The sequence below is a fragment of the Bubalus bubalis genome, chromosome 24 (assembly GCF_019923935.1).
Source record: "Bubalus bubalis isolate 160015118507 breed Murrah chromosome 24, NDDB_SH_1, whole genome shotgun sequence".
Classification (NCBI taxonomy): domain Eukaryota; kingdom Metazoa; phylum Chordata; class Mammalia; order Artiodactyla; family Bovidae; genus Bubalus; species Bubalus bubalis.
Window position 1 is genome coordinate 6,055,401 of NC_059180.1, and position 14,609 is coordinate 6,070,009.

The 14,609-nt window shown below is 40.8% G+C and overlaps 1 long non-coding RNA gene across 1 annotated transcript in view; it reads right to left on the reverse strand.

Moving 5' to 3' along the window:
• LOC102410880 overlaps positions 1–13,094 on the reverse strand; it is a 30,207-nt gene extending 17,113 nt beyond the window's left edge. The window contains exon 1 of the long non-coding RNA XR_006548355.2: positions 12,523–13,094. This is a non-coding gene — a long non-coding RNA (uncharacterized LOC102410880). The remainder of the gene's footprint in view (positions 1–12,522) is intronic.
• Positions 13,095–14,609: the final 1,515 nt, after the last annotated feature.

Genomic DNA, 14,609 nt, shown 5'->3' on the forward strand with positions numbered 1-14,609 from the left:
GTAAAGCTAAATCAAGCCAGTGAGGAATATTGGGGGAAGAATAGATGTAGATTAATGGAACAGAATAGTCTTAAATAGACCCCCGCACGTGTATGTTTATAGTCAGCCCTCCACATCTGCAGATTCAACTAACTGTGGATCAAAGGTATTTGGAAAAAATTTTTCAGAAATTTCCACAATGCAAAAGTTGAATTAGCCACATGTTCGCAACTCTTTACATAACATTTATATTGTATGAGGTATTATAAGTAATCCAGAGGTGATTTAAAGTGTACAGGAGGGAGGTGGCCAAGATGGTTGAGAGAAAGTATAGAACAGCAAAGAGTCTACAAATAATAAATGCTGGAAAGGATGTGGAGAAAAAGAACCCTCCTACACTGTTGGTGGGAGTGTAAACTGGAGAATATTATGAAGCTTCCTTAAAAAACTAAAAATAGAGCTACCATATGATCCTTCAATCCTACTCCCGGGCATACATCTGGAGAAAACCATGCTTTTAAAGATACATGTACCCCTGTGTTCACTTCAGCACTATTCACAATAGCCAAGACGCGGAGGCGACCGAAATAAATGCCCATCAACAACGAATGGATAAAGGTGCATACATATATACAATGGAATATTACTCAGCCATAAAAAGAATGAAATAATGCCATTTGCAGCAACCTTGATAGACCTAGAGATTATCACACTATGTGAAGTCAAACAGAGAAAGACAAATATCATACGATACTGCTTGTATGTGGAATCAAAAAAAAATGATATAAATGGACTCACTTATAAAACAGACTCAGAAGATAAGCTTATGGTTACCACAGGGGAAGGGTAGAGAAAGATACATTAGGAGTTTGGGATTAACAGATACACATTATATATATAAAACATAATCAACAATGACCTGCTGTATAACACAGGAAACTATATGAAACATCTTAGAATAACCTATAATGGAAGAGACTGTAAAAGAAGAATATAGGTATTTATTTACACATATAATTGAATCACTCACTTTGCTATACATCTGAAATTATCACAATAAAATTTTTTAAAAATAAACTATACAGGAGAGAGGTGACCAAGATGGTGTAGAAGGAAGACCCTGAACTCACCTCCACCCATGAATACACCAAAATTAAAACTACCTACAGAGCCACTATCTATGAGAATGACCTGAAAATGAGCAGAAAAGATTCCCCACAACTAAAGACAAAGAAGGAACCACACAGACGGCTAGGAGGGGCAGACATGCAGGGCAGTCAGGACCCACACCCCCAGGTTGACAACCCACCTATGGAGGGAATACCACAATCCTAGAGGTCCTCCCCAGGGAGTGAGAGGTCCAAGCCGCACATCAGGCTACCCAGTCCCAGAGGTCCTACACTGGGAAGACGAGTCCCCCCCGAACAGCTGGCTTTGAAAACCAGTGGACTTACACGAAGGCTGTAGGAAACAGACTCCATTCTTAAAGGGCAAGTGCAAAATCTCACACTGAGTCCCAGTAGAGAGGCAGACACACAAGAATCTACAACAGACACACAAAAACTAGAAAGGAATACAACCGCACCACTAAAGAAAATCAGCCAACGGGAAGAAACTAAAAGAAGAACCACAAAAACAACCAGAAAACACGGAACAACCAGAAAACAACTGACCCAGCTTGAAAGGAGCCTGGGTCAGTCCCACGCGCTGATCTTGGCGAGCCTCCTAAAGAGAGGCCGAAGGCAACCGGGTCTCCCCCTAAGGACAGAGATGCTGGCAGCCGCCTTTTCTGGAGTTCACTCCACCAGGGTAACACCCGCACTGGCGGGCACCATGTCAGAATCCTCCCTCTAGCCTATGAGCACCGGGGCCGAGGCCCTGTCCGCCAACAGGCCAGCGGGGGTCTCAGGCCCCACCCCAGGCGGACGGGCCAACCACAGTGTACGGCTCCCCCGCCCGCCAGTGGGCCTGGGAGCCGCTGGGCCGGGATGCGCGCGACTAGCTCAGCTGCAGTGGTTGTTCTCGCCGCACTGGAAGGGCCCGGGCAGTGTGCGTAGGGGCCATCCCAGAACACACAGGTCTGGTGACCAGGGGGGAGCATGCTGCTGGGCCCCACTGAACATCTCCCACATACGAGAATTTTTAAAATGTAGATCTTTTAGGATTCATGTGAACTTAAATGACTACCAGTTTAAAACAAGTGAGTCTAGTTATAGGTCAACATATATGAACTCCGTGGTAACCACAAGTCAAAAATCTACAACACATCCACAAAAACCAGAGAGCAAGGAATACAGCCATACCACTAAAGAAAATCAGCCAAAGGGGAAGAGACTAAAAGAAGAACAGAAGAACTACAAAAACAACCAGAAAACAAGGAACAAACCGCAGTAAGTAATACAGATCAATAACCACTTTATGGAAAAGGAAATGGCAACCCACTCCAGTATTCTTGCCTGGAAGAGTCCATGGCCAGAGGAACCTGGTGGGCTGCAGTCCATGGGGTTACATGACTGAGCACATGTGCATGAGGGTGGAGGGAGATGGGTCGGTAGCAGTAAACTGGTAGAACTAAAAAAAAAAAAAATCGCTTTAAATGTCAGTGAACTAAATACTGCAATCAAAGAGGGGCTGATTGGATTTAAAAGACTCATCTATATGCTCTTTATAAGAGATTTGCTTCAGAGCTGAAAACATTCAAATTGAGAGTGAAGGAATGGAAAAAGATATTTCAAGCAAATGGAAATGACAAAAAAGTAGCAATACTCACATCAGACAATAAATTTTAAAACAAAGTCTATAACAAAAGACAAAGAAGGGCATTATATAATGATAAAGGGATGAATATGAGACTATAACATTCATTAACATATATTCATCTAATATAAGAGCACCAGTTATACACAGCAAATGTTAACAAACTTAAGAGTAGAAACTGACAATATAATAACAGTAGGAAACTTTTAACACGTCACATCAATGGACATTCTGTTCGAACAGAAAAATAATAAGGAAATAATGGTCTTCAATAACCTCAGATATGCAGATGAAACCACCCTTATGGCAGAAAGTGAAGAGGAACTAAAAAGACTCTTGATGAAAGTGAAAGAAGAGAGTGAAAAAGTTGGCTTAAAGCTCAACATTCAGAAAACAAAGATCATGGTATCTGGTCCCATCATTTCATGGCAAATAGATGGGAAAACAGTGTTGGAAACAGTGTCAGACTTTATTTTCTGGGCTCAAAATCACTGCAGATGGTGACTGCAGCCATGAAATTAAAAGACGCTTACTCCTTGGAAGGAAAGCTATGACCAACCTAGATAGCATATTCAAAAGCAGAGACATTACTTTGCCAACAAAGGTCCGTCTAGTCAAGGCTATGGTTTTTCCTGTGGTCATGTATGGATGTGAGAGAAGGACTGTGAAGAAAGCTGAGTGCCAAAGAACTGATGCTTTTGAACTGTGGTGTTGGAGAAGACTCTTGAGAGTCCCTTGGACTGCAAGGAGATCCAACCAGTCCACTCTGAAGGAGATCAGTCCTGGGTGTTCTTTGGAAGCAATGATGCTAAAGCTGAAACTCCAGTACTTTGGCCACCTCATGCGAACAGTTTACTCATTGGAAAAGACTCTGATGCTGGGAGGGATTAGGGCAGGAGGAGAAGGGGATGACAGAGGATGAGATGGCTGGATGGCATCACCGATTCGATGGACATGAGTTCGTGTGAACTCCGGGAGTTGGTGATAGACAGGGAGGCCTGGTGTGCTGCGATTCATGGGGTCGCAAAGAGTCGGACACGACTGAGTGACTGAACTGAACTGAATGGTCTTAAATAACACCTTATACCGGTTAGACTTCATAGCTATCTATTGGACATTACATCCAAAAAGAGTAGACTACCCAACATTTAAGTGCACATGAAACATTCTCCAAGACAGATCACACACTGGGCCATAAAAGTGTCCAAATTGAAGAGTAAAGAAATTATATCAGCATTTTTTCTAACCACAATGGTATGAAACCAGAAAACAATAACAGGAAGAAAAATGGGAATATCACAAACACATGGAGACTAAACAACATGCTACTAAAAAAAAGGGGGGGGGGTTGAAGAAATCAAAGGGGAAATCAGAAAATACCTCCAGACAAATGAAGAGGGAACAACTTTCCATAATCTATGGGATACTACTACTACTAAGTCACTTCAGTCGTGTCCGACTTTGTGCGACCCCAGGGACTGCAGCCCACCAGGCTCCCCCGTCCCTGGGATTCTCCAGGCAAGAACACTGGAGTGGGTTGCCATTTCCTTCTCCAGTGCATGAAAGTGGAAAGTGAAAGTGAAGTCCCTCAATCGTGTCCGACTCTTTGTGACCCCATGGACTGCAGCCCACCAGGCTCCTCCGTCCATGGGATTTTTCAGGCAACAGTACTGGAGTGGGGTGCCATTGCCTTCTCCCATGGGATACAGAAAAGCAATTCTAAGAGGTAAGTTTATAGCTATATAGGCCTACCTCAAGAAACAAGCAAACTCTCAAACAACTTTACTTACCATCCAAAGGAATTATAATAATAACCATAGCCCAAATTTGGCAGAAAGAAAGACCAGAGAGGAAATAAAATAGAGACCAAAAGAAAAAAAAAAAAATCAATGAAACAAAAGACTGTTTTTTTGAAAGACAAAATTGATAAGCCTTTACACAGGCTTATCAAGAAAAAGGACCTAATAAACAAAATAAGAAATGAAAGGAGAAATAACAACTAGTATTACAGAGACTCACAAAAAAAATCATACGTGAATACTATGAACAGTTGCTGTTTAGTCTCTAAGTTGGGTCTCTTTTGTGACCCCATGGATGGTAGCCCACCAAGCTCCTCTGTCCATGGGGTTTCCCAGGCAAGAATACTGACGTGTGTTGTCATTTCCTTCTCCAGAGGAATCTTCCTGAGCCAGGGATCAAACCTGCATCTCCCACATTAGCAGGCAGATTCTTCACCACTGAGCCACCTGGGAAGCCCACCCACACATGCACATCACAGTGTATTACTCAGCAATAAAAAAGAATGAAGTTCTGCCATTTGAAACCACGTGGATAGAAATAGAGGGTATTATGTTCAGTGAAATAAGTCAGAGAAAGACAAATACTGTGTGTTAACATTTGTATGAGGAATCTAAAAAAATAAAATAAATGAATATAACAAAACAGAAACAGACTCACAGATGTTATTAGTTACCAGTAGGAAGTGGGGGAGGGGAGTGCAAGACAGGAGCAAGAGATTAAAAGATAGAAACTACTGTGCAGAAAATAAATGAGCAAAAAAGATATAATATGTAATATAAAAGATCATAAAAGAGATTACCATGAACAAGTTATATCAATAAAATGGACTATCTAGAGGAAACGGACCAATTCCTAGAAAGTATAATCTCCTAAGACTGAATCAGGAAGAAATAAAAAACATGAACAGATTACCAGTAATGAAATTAAGTGATAAAAACAAAGAAACTCTCCCAACAAACACAAGTTCAGAGTCAGATGGCTTCATAGGTGGAGTCTACCAAACATTTAGGAGCCTGTCTTCCTCAAACTATCCCAAAATATTGAAAAATGCTTCTGAAATCATTCTGGAAGCCCAGAATCATGCTGATACACAGACCAGATAAATGAACCACAAAGAAGAGAATTCCAGGGCAATATCCCTGATGAACATAGGTGCAAAGTCTTCCAAATATTAGCAAACCAAATACAATACATTAAAAGCATCAAACCCCAAAATCAAACCCCCAAATCCCTGATTCCAGGGATGTAAGGATGATTCATTGATTTACAATGTGTTACATTACATTAACAAATAGAGTGATAAAAATCACATGATAACCTCAATAGATGCAGGAAAATCTTTTGACAAAATTCAACATTCATTTACAATAAAAAGTCTCCACAGAGTTGGTACAGAGGGAACTTACTTCAGTATAATAAAGGCCATACATGACAAACCCACAGCCAACTTTATACTCAATGTTGAAAGACTAAAAGCACTTTCTCTAAGGTCAGAAACAAGACAAGTATGCCCGCTCGTACCACTTTTTTTCAACATAGTATATTGTAAGTCCTAGCTGCAGAAGTCAGTAAAGAAAACAAAAATCCAGATTGGAAAGGAAATAGTAACTCTGTCACTGTTTTCATATGATATAATACTATATACAGAAAAGCCTAAAGATGATAGCAAAAAAAAACCTTCCTAAAATAAGTGAATTCAGTGAAGTGCAATATACAAAACAGAACAAAATATGCAGCATTTCTATAAACTAAAAATGAACTATGAGAAAAAGACATTAAAACAATCCCATTTACAACTGCATTAAAAAGAATAAAGCACTTATGAATAAATCTAACCAGAGTGCTAAAAGACTTGTACTCTGAAAACTGTAAGACACTGATAAAAGACATTCAAGGCAACACAAATGTAAAGATACACTGTGCTCATGGAATGAAAGAATTAATATTGTTAAAATGACCAGACTAAATCTACAGATTCAGTGCAATCTCTATCAAAATACCCATGACTTTTTTCACAGAACCAAAACAAATAATTCTAAAATCTGCAGTGAAACACAAAAGACCCCAATAGCCAAAGCAATCCTGAGTAAGAACAAAGTTGAAGGTATCACATGCCCTGATTTCAAACCATACTACAAAGCTGCAGTAACAGTATGGTACTGGCATAGAAACAGATACCTAGATCAATGGGACAGAATAGAGACCAGAAAATGAACTCACATTTATATGGGCAATAAATATATCAAAAAGGAGGCAAGACTATGCAATGGGGAAAAAGTCAGAATCTTCAATAAATGGCATTGGGGAAACTCAGCAGCAAAGTAACATGCTAAGGAAACAAACTGGATTACTTTCTCACACCATGTATGAAAATAAACACAAAGTGGATTAGAGACTTAAATGCAAGACCTGAAACCATAAAACTTCTAGTAGAAAATATAGTCAGTAGACTCTTTGACATCAGTCTTGGCAATTTTTTTTTTTTTGAATCTGTCTCCTTAGGCAAAGGAAACAAAAGCAAAAGTAGACAAATGGGGCCAGCCTGAATTGAAAAGCTTTTTTACAGAGAAGGAAACTATCAACAAAACATAAAGATCTCCTACTGATCAGGAAATGATCATTGCAAATGGCACATCTGATAAGGGGTTAATATCCAAATATACAAAGAACTCACACAACTCAACATCAAAAATCAAACAGTCCAATTGAAAAAATTTTAGTGGGCAGGAGACCTGAATAGACATTTTTCCAAAGAAAAACCTACAGATGGCCTCCAGACACATGGAAAACTGCTCAATATGACTAATAAGAGAAATGAAAATCAAAACCACAATGAAATGACAAAAAACTGCACATCTGCCACAATGGCTGTCATCAAGAAGATGAAAATGAAGTGTTGGGGAAGCTGTAGAAAAGGAAACTTTGTGCACTGCTGGTGAGAATGTAAGCGTGTAACCTCTATAAAAATCAGGGTGGAGGTTCCTCAAAATACTAAAAAACAGAACTGGATATGATACAGCAATTTCACTTCTGGGTATTTATGTGAATGAAAACACTGATTGGAAACAGTATTCGCATGCCTAGGTTCACTGCAGCGCTACAGTAGCCAAGATGTGGAGGCAGCCTAAGTGTCCATCAACAGATGAATAAGGAAGATGTGGTATACTTAAACAATGGAGGATGACCCAGCCATAACAAAATGGCATCTTGCCATTTGCAGCAACGTGGATGCATGGAGAGGGAATTACGCTAAGTGAAATAAATCAGAGAAAGACTAATAGCACATGACTTCACTTATATATGGAATCCAAAAAAAAAAAGAAAATGAAAGACAAATTGATACAAACAACATATTGATGGTTACCAGAGAAGAGAAGGTTGAGGGCGGGGACAAAATAGGGGAAGGAGATTAACAGGCACATAATTTTCAGCTATAAATCATGGGCATGCTTCTCTGATGACTCAGACAGTAAAGAATCTGCCTGCAATGTAGGAGACCTAGGTTCCATGCCTGGGTCAGGAAGATCCCCCAGAGAAGGGAATAGCTACCCACACTCCAGTATTCTTGCCTGGAGAATTCCATGGAAAGGGGAGTCTAGCAGGCTACAGTCCATAGGGTCGCAAAGAACTGGATGTGTCTAAATGGCTAACTTCACTTTCAATAATATTGTAAAACTTTTGTATGGAGACAGATGGTTACTAGACTTAAGGTTATTATTTCATAATGTATGCAAATGTCAAATCATTATGTAGTACACCTGAAACAAATTGTATGTCAGTTGTATTTAAGTATAAAATAATTAAGATTAAGCTGTATGAGAAGATTGTGTAGGTTATATGCAAATACTATGCTATTTTATATAAGGGACTTGAACATCCTGAGATTTTTGTATTCACAGGGTGGGTCCCAGAACCAATCACCTCCACAGATACGCAGAGTTGTGTCTGACTCCTTGCAACCCCATGGTCTATGCAGTCCATGGAATTCTCCAGGCCAGAATACTGGAGTGGGTTAGCCTTTCCCTTCTCCAGGGAATCTTCCCAACCCAGGGATTGAACTCAGGTCTCTCGCATTGCAGGCAGATTCTTTACCAGTTGAGCCACAAAGGAAGCCCAAGAATACTGGAGTGGGTAGCCTATCCCTTCTCCAGCGGATCTTCCCGAACCAAGTATCAAACCAGGGTCTCCTGCATTGCAGGCAGATTCTTTACCAACTGAGCTATCAGGAAAGCCCACAGATACCAAAGGACTGTATATTCAATTGATTTTCAACAAAGGTGCCAAGGTAATTAAGTTAAGAATAGTATTTTTAACAAGTGGTGCTGAAACAACTGGATGTCCAGGTGCAAAGAAATAAAACTGAACCTTGACCCATACTTTCCGTTTTATATTTTAAAAAATTTAAGATAGGCTATAGACAATGTAAAAACAGACTATAGACAATGTAAACACTTAAGACTATTAAACTTGGCTTCCTCTGGCTTCCTCCTTGACAGAGGCCGCAGACCCTCGGAAGCAGTCCAACCCCATGGACTGCAGCCTACCAGGCTCCTCCATCCATAGGATTTTCCAGGCAAGAGTACTGGAGTGGGTTGCTATGTAACTCTAGTTCCCGTGTATTCAGTTTTCTGCCCGAATTATCAAAATTGACAGTTTTCTTTTTACTTTTGTGTAGTATAATGGCAACCCACTCCAGTACTCTTGCCTGGAAAATCCCATGGACGGAGGAGCCTGATAGGCTGCAGTCCATGGGGTCGCTAAGAGTCGGGCACGACTGAGGAACTTCACTTTCACGCACTGGAGAAGGAAATGGCAACCCACTCCAGTACTCTTGCCTGGAGAATCCCAGAATCTCCTGGAGGAGCCTTGTGGGCTGCCATCTATGGGGTCACACAGAGTCGGACATGACTGAAGCAACTTAGCAGCAGATGTTCAAATGGAGAAGGCGATGGCACCCCACTCCAATACTCTTGCCTGGAAAATCCCATGGACGGAGGAACCCGGTAGGCTGCAGTCCATGGGGTCGCTCAGAGTCGGACAGGACTGAGCGACTTCACTTTCACTTTTCACCTTCATGCATTGGAGAAGGAAATGGCAACCCACTCCAGTATTCTTGCCTGGAGAATCCCAGGGACAGGGGAGCCTGGTGGGCTGCCGTCTATGGGGTCACAAAGAGTCGGACACGACTGAAGCGACTTAGCAGCAGCAGCAGCAGTATCGTATCTGGAGTTGAGGGGTGGTGGTTACGTAAGTAGGTCTGTTGCCAGGCTTTCTACTGTTCATTCAGCAGCTTATTTCATGGGCAGCGCCATTCTGTGTGTCCTTTGTTTGTTGATGTCAAATGCCGTCTACATCTGACTATTAATCTGTTCTCATAACTGACACTGAAATTACTTTAGTACCTTCTCGTGTAATACTTTTACTTTTTACGGCCTGTAAATTTCTTGTGGTAGTTGCCTTTCTGTAACTGGAAGAAAATGCTACGTAACTTCCACATATCATAAGAGAAAATCATTTGTTTATGGTTTTAAGATTTACAAGGCTTAATGTGTGACGGTTATTTCCAAGTGAATTTCTCTCACACATTTCTGGTTATTTTCCTATTTCATTAGACTTTGATTAGATTTATTTTAAAGTATACCAATTAGCATGGCAGTCACATTTCTCTAATGTTGCCAAAGAACTGTTGATGGGTTTGAAAAGCCCTGGGACTGTGTGTGGGAGTGAGTTTTGTTTAGATTTTAATCAAAACTAGAAATAAAATTTTAGGTTCTAGTTAAAAAAAAAAAAAAGACTATTAAACTTTTAGAGGGAAAAATAGAAAATCTTTGTGACCTTGAATTAGGCAAAGATTCCTTAGATTCAATACCAAAACCACCGCCCATAAAAGAAAAACATTGATAAACTGAACTTTTTCAAAATTAATAACTTCCGCTTTACAAAAGATGCTATTAAGAAAATTAAAAAACCACTTACAAACTGGAGAAAATACTTATAAAACACACATCTGATAAAGAACTTGTAACACAACATGTAGAAGTCAATACTCAATAACAAAAATCCCAAGTTTTAAAAACTGGAAAAATACCTGAACAGCTATTTTATCAAAGAAGAGATATAGATGACAATCACATAAAAGGAAGTTCAAAATTATAAGTCATTAGGAAAATGCAGAATAAAACCACCATGAGACAAGACCATAGTACCAAGAATTGGTGAGAATGCAAAGCAACTAGAATTCTCATACTTCACTGATGGGGACGAAAAATGGCACAACCAGTTTGAAAAATGTTTTGACAATTTCTTATAAATGTAAATACATTTAATTTACATTTATATCTTATAAATGTAAATACATGTTATCATATGACCCAACAACCACACTGCTAGGTATTTACCCCAGGAAATTGAAACATGTTCTCATGCAAATACACCAATGTTCATAGCAACTTTACTCATAATTAATCACAATGAAGGGAAGATTGTCCCTCATCTGATCAACTGGTGAGTGGGTCAGTAAGTCATGGCACATCCAGTGAATACAAGTCAGAAGTAAAAAGACATCAACTACCAATACCCAAAGATGTGGGCAAATCTCAGAAGTACTTTGCTAAGTGAAAAAAAGCCAAACTCAAGAGGCTACATACAGCATGATTCCATTTATGTGACATTCTGGAAAAGGCAAAAGTACGGACACAGAATTCAGAGCAGTGATTGCCAACAGCTAGAAATGGGCGGAGAGTACTGACTCCACAGGGGCAGGAAGGACCTCGGGGTAGTGGGGTTCTCCATGTGTTGACTGCAATCCTGGCTACAGAACCTTATACCTTTTAAAAGTTCAGTGAATTGCAACACCTAAAAAAGAGACATTTTACTCTATGTAAATTACATGACAGACCTGAATTAATAAAGATACAATTATCTAAAAAAAATGCTAATAGGAATAAAATGAATAAATCAAAAGATATGTAAGACCTTTTTGAAAAATGTATGAAACTACTGAAATTTAATTTTACACCATGGTCATGGATAGAAACAATATCATAAATACGTCAATCCTTCTCAAATCTGTCCATGAATGCACACTGTCCCAATAAAAATCCCAATGGGTCTTGTCATGGAAATCAACAGATTCTAAAATGCAAACAGAAGAACAAAACACCTAGACTAAATGAGATTTTGAAGAACCAAAATTAGATGAGGGTCTCAAATACCAGGTCTCACGTACTGATATGACTTAAAGTTATTGAAATTAAGACAGTGTGGCTTTGGCACAAACAGAGCAATGAGAAAAGAGCCCAGAAATGGAAACTTCATGTATTAGAGAGATGGCATTATAATTCAATGGGGAAAATAGCCAGGACAATTGGCTCTCCATCTGGAAAAAGTCAAATTCCGACTTCATACCATACACAAGAACCAAGTTAACTGGATGAAAAACTTAAATATGAAAAGCAAACCTTTCATCTTTAACACAAAGTACAGGAGGTTGTGTTTATGACCTTAAAAGCGGTCAAAATTTCTTACAAGACACACAAAGAGAGACGGATGAATCTGAGATCTGATTTAAATTTCTATAGTTCAAAAGTAAAGTGAAGGGCTTTACTCCTGGTCCAGTGGTTAAGAGTCTGTCCGCCAATGCAGGAGACACGGGTTCAATCCCTGATCTGGGAAGATCCCATATGCCTCGGGGCAGCTAGGCCCATGGGCCACAATCGCTGCCCTAGAGCCTGTGCTCTGCAACAAAGAAGCCACCACAATGAGAATCTAGCCCACCCCAACTAGAGAGTAGCCTCGGCTCCCCACAACTAGAGAAAACCCGTGCATAGCAATGACGCAGCCCAGCCAAATAAAAACGTAAAGTGAAATAACAAGCCACCGACCGAAGAGGACATTTGTAACATATAATATTAACAAATAATCAAAATTCCAAATATCTAGTGAACGGCAAACCCAATTTAGAAATAGGGAAATATGTTACTGAACCTGGTTTGTTTGCTGGACAGGTAACTGGCAGAAGAATGAGACTCCGAGGTTTGTGTATTCATGAGGTAGCCATGCCAGCAGAGGGGAGAATATCCCAAATCTGCCTCCAGAAAGGGAAGCGGAGCGGCTCAGGATTCTGATGCGACCAAGCTGAGGCTGGGGGAGCACACGGAAGGGGACTGGAGAGAAATGGGTAAGGCAATCGTCCTTCTGCACAGGCGCAGTCAAGCCAAGGCGGCTTCACTGGAGGCACCTGCAGAAAATGGTGGCGTTAGCATGCGGGGGCAGGGGGCGCGGTTGGGTCCTCTCGTGGCTGAAGGTCCCCGAGGGAACACTCGCTGGACATGCCCAGCTGGAAGGTCAGTGGTCTTAGTAACCTGCTCAAGCTTGAAATGGACACAGCTGACTCCGGATTACTAAAAGACCAACTTACGCAAACACCTTTATTCTTTAGGCTACAGGGAAGCTTGGAGGACATGCAAACCTTCTGCAGCGACAATTAAAGAAGCTTGAGCGGTGAGGGCAGGTTACAGGTGTAGTGAATCTAACTAACGATCACCCTAGGTTTCCAGTATAAACAAGATAAATACAAAGAGTTTACAAAAAACTAAAATGGGGGAAAACATGAGACATGTTCTTCTCTCTAGCCGTCAAGGACATACCAATAAAAACAAAGTAAGTCAGAGACAGACGAATACTGTATGATATCATTAATATGTGGCATCTCAAAAAAGGATACAAATGAAAATTTACAAAGCAGAAACAGGCTTGCAGACAGAGAGAACAGACTTGTGGTTGCCAAGGGGGTTTAAGGGGTGGGGGAGGGAAGGATTGGGAATTTGGGATTGTGCATGCATGCTGAGTCTCTTCAGTCCTGTCCGACTCTTTGTGACCCTGTGGGCCATAGCCTGCCAGGCTTCTCTGTCCATGAGATTCTCCAGGCAAGAAGACTGGAGTGGGTTGCTGTGCTCTCCTCCAGGGGCTCTTCCCAACCCAGGGATTTAACCCACATCGCTTATGTCTTCTGCACTAGCAGGCGGGTTCTTTACCACTAGGGCCACCTGGGAAGCCCTCTTGGATTAACACATGCAAACTATTATATGAAGACTGGATAAACAACAGGGCCTGTTGTATGGCAGAGACTTATATTCAGTATCCTGTGATAAACCACAATGGAAACGAATATGAAAAAGAATATACATACTGAATATTCATTGGAAGGATTGAAGCTGACGCTCCAATGCTTTGGCCACCTGATGGGAAAAACTGACTCACTGGAAAAGACCCTGATTTGGGGAAAGATTGAGGGCAGGAGGAGAAGGCGGCAACAGAGGATGAGATGGTTGGATGGCATTACCAACTCAATGGACATAAATTTAAACTCCAGGAGATGGTGTGTGGGCTTCTCCTTGCAGTGGCTTCTGTTGGGGAGCATGGTGTCTAGGTTTGTGTTCTTCCATAGTTATGACTCACGGGCTTAGTTGCTCCGAAGCATGTGGGATCTTCCCAGATGAGGGATCGAACCCGAGTCCCGTACATTGGCAGGCAGAGTCTCTACCACTGAGCCACCAGGGAGGCCCTCATTACACACGTATGATTAAGTTATTGGTTATTGGTGATTAATTCAAACTTCAGCCTCTATGCCCGCCACAGAAATCAAGGGATGTGGTCATGATTGGTTCCCTTGGCAACCAGCCCCCATCCTCACGTGCTTTCTAAAAGGCACCTCATCAACACAAACCCAGTTATGGAGAAAAGGGGCTTGTTGTGAATAACAAGATGCCCATTTCACCTTTATGGCTCTGAAACAATAAGAACTGAGGATAAGAGACCAAATTTTATAACAAAAAATTCTCCTATTGCTCTTATGGCTCAGGAAATTCCGAGGATTTGGGGAGCTCTGTAAACAAAGGGTTTGGGGACCTGTAAATGAAAACCAAATAAATATGAGAAATATGTTCTGGCCATCTGAATGACTAAATATATATTTCTTATCAATCACAATATTGCAAGAGTAAAAGGCAAGTTGCAAATGAATATATTCTGGAAGATACCATCAATCATCCAATCCCCAGGGGCCTAAAGAT